Source organism: Austrofundulus limnaeus, unplaced genomic scaffold (assembly GCF_001266775.1).
Source record: "Austrofundulus limnaeus strain Quisiro unplaced genomic scaffold, Austrofundulus_limnaeus-1.0 Scaffold309, whole genome shotgun sequence".
Classification (NCBI taxonomy): Eukaryota; Metazoa; Chordata; class Actinopteri; order Cyprinodontiformes; family Rivulidae; genus Austrofundulus; species Austrofundulus limnaeus.
This window is the reverse complement of record NW_013952711.1, coordinates 274,604-277,427: the sequence shown is the minus strand read 5'-3', so window position 1 is coordinate 277,427 and position 2,824 is coordinate 274,604. Positions and strand designations below refer to the sequence as shown.

Genomic DNA, 2,824 nt, shown 5'->3' with positions numbered 1-2,824 from the left:
AACCTGGAAAAATAAATATGAAAGTCAATTAAAATATAAAACAGGAGATAAAGTTCTCTATTTGGTGCCTTTAAGTGTATTTATTTAAAAGTTCATTTATATAATTCTGCTTTTATTTCTAATTATGTCAGTTTTGGTCCTCCATACTGCAGAAGCCTGTTAATCATTCATTCAAATCAGGTGTGTTGGAGCAGAGAAACAAGTAAAACATGAGGGCTGTGGCCCTCCAGGACCAGGATTGCCCACCCATGCTCTAAACAATAGTTAGCTGAAGTGTTGGAAATCAGAAAGGGTACAAACAAGAAATAAAAGGGTAAAAGATTTGAGTGGAGGGATGTCTATGTATCTTGTTCATGAGTGAAAGTATGAAGTATGTATCAGTGGATTGGRGCTTTCTTCTCAGGAATTAAAGGGTTATATTGCTCAGTTGTGGCAAAGAAAAATCTGAGCCGAAAGGCAAAGCTCTCAATTTACTTATATCTCTACATTCCCATCATTACCTATGGTCATGAGAAATGGATCATGACCTGAAAGAATGAGATCCCGAACACAAGCTGCTGAAATGAGCTTCCTCCGTAGGGTGTCTGTGCTCAGCCTTAGAGACAAGGTGAGGAGTTCGGGAGTAAATCTGCTTCTCATAGAAAGAAGATTTGTGCATCCTTTTAGGATGCCTCCTGAGCGCCTCCCTTTAGAGGAGTTCCGAGCATGTACCACTGGCAGGTGGCCCTGGAAAAGACTCAGAATTCTCTGGAGGGATTATGTATCCTATCTAGCCTGGGAATGCCTTGAGGTCCCCTAAGATGAGCTGGAACGTGTTGCTGTGGATAGGGATGCCTGGGTTTCTCTCATGGACCTGACTACAGATATGGCAGCTCCATTTACAACATCGCTTGTCTAATACATCCACTGTCCTGCCTCTGCACATGTCGAAACCATCTCAGCTTCTCTAATTTAGGCTATGTTCTCACTGCAAATCTTAATGCTCAGTTCTAACTTTTGCTCAATTTGTTTTGCATGGACTTTTTCATTATATTCTGCATCCTTTTTGAATTCTCCTCATCATTGGGGCAAACTGCATGCACAGAAGATGACATAACTTCACAATCAGCTTTTTTTAAATTGTTCATCATTATGCTTGCTCTGTTTTTATTGTTTTTCAGTGTTTGTTTCTCTGTGACGCACTTTGTGATGTTTGTTTCTGTAAAAGCGGTGGCGGGCCATGCATTTTACACCTAGGCCTTCAATTGGGAGAGAACGGACCTGCCGGACGCAGAGAAGCAAGGGCGGGGCGGGGGTGCACTGCTGACTGCGGAGTCTGCAGCGGCAGAAAGAGCAGGGAGGGAGAGGCTGCGAGCTCTGAACTTAATAAGTTTATAATAAAAAAATCTATGACAGCCCTGTAGGATGCAAAACAGGGGAAACCTGTCTAATTTACAAACAATCTGTACAACTTGACACAAAGCCATGGCCACAAAAACCACCAATAATATGCTGTTGCACCACAGACAGGTGTCTCAGCTGACCCACAGACAGGTGTCTCATGAAGTCAGAATGAAAGTCATCAATGAAGCGACACATTTAACAAGTTTTCTCAACTGCAGCCACAGCTACATTAACAACAGCATCAATACGGTTATATAATAAGCTGATAACTAAATAAAACATTTAAACATATATTTTACTCACTGAAACTTTTTATTATCCATTTAAAAACTCCATCCTCCTCTTATTCCTCAAGAAAACACCGGCTCCTCTGTCATACAGGTCCTCCCGTTTCCGTTTCAGCAATAAGTCCTTTCCTATCACCACCATGAAGCTACAACTGAAAGTCCAGTCTGTTCTGTATTTTTGTTCTAAGTTTTAATTTCCTGTAGTTCTGAGAATGTCTGCTCAGCATTTAGCTTGTAAGACGCTACAGAAATCTAGTTTCCCGGTTCGGACTCCTGCTCTCCGATCAGCCAATCAAACAATGAGAAAATGTTGATGCTGTCTGCAGCCAGCTCACAGGCTCTGGTGTCTTCACCTCAGCACCTGATTGGTCAAAGCAACAGTATTGCTGCCATGTTTTTCACCCTCCTTGTGCCTTCGCTGCTTGTTCTGAAGGCCTGAGGCAGATTTATGGACCATAGCAACAGATGATGATCAAAATATGATTGGATAAAACCTCTAAAATAATACAAGCTGCTGGAAGCTGCACAGCMARGAGAAAAACTATGAAACAAAGAGAACAGATGTTTCAAAAATAATTTTATCCTAAAAAWAATAATATTAATAACCATTATAATAAATATAAAAAATTCTATAATGTAGTGATTCTGATTGTGTTTAGGCCAGCAGAGAAGGCTTTGCTGGCCCTGACGGCATACCACTGTGTAAAAGGTACTATAGAAATAAAGTTTACTTACTTGAAGCTTTACTGTTGCACTTRTCTCCTCATTTACACACATGGGGCCTCATGCAAGAACATGTTCGTATTYTTATCCTAAATTTCTCTTACTTTTGTTCATACAAAGGGTTCGTACGAACATGTCACGTCAGATTCAACAAACACTTCTATCTTCAGGAAACGTGCGTAAATGAGCTGCGTAAATTTCCACCTGTTCTACCCAGCTGCTCGTGCATGCGAGAGGAGATTAGCATAATTACCACCCCAAATACACCATATACAGTAAGGCTATGATTCCTGCCTCAGATATCAGGAAGTGTCCATTCATTCATGAAAAATGGCAGCGAAAACTTAAAAGAAAAACTTTACGAGATTGAAGTCCGTCTGTCAGAGATCCAGACAAGAAAATCTCTCATTTTTAGCAGCTCAGCTGTGGGA

At 40.8% G+C, this 2,824-nt stretch overlaps 1 long non-coding RNA gene across 1 annotated transcript in view; it reads right to left on the bottom strand.

Annotated features, from left to right (window-relative positions):
* The window catches only part of LOC106527106 (uncharacterized), a 5,882-nt gene extending 3,941 nt beyond the window's left edge, over positions 1-1,941 (bottom strand). The window contains exon 1 of the long non-coding RNA XR_001311341.1: positions 1,687-1,941. This is a non-coding gene — a long non-coding RNA (uncharacterized LOC106527106). The remainder of the gene's footprint in view (positions 1-1,686) is intronic.
* Positions 1,942-2,824: the final 883 nt, after the last annotated feature.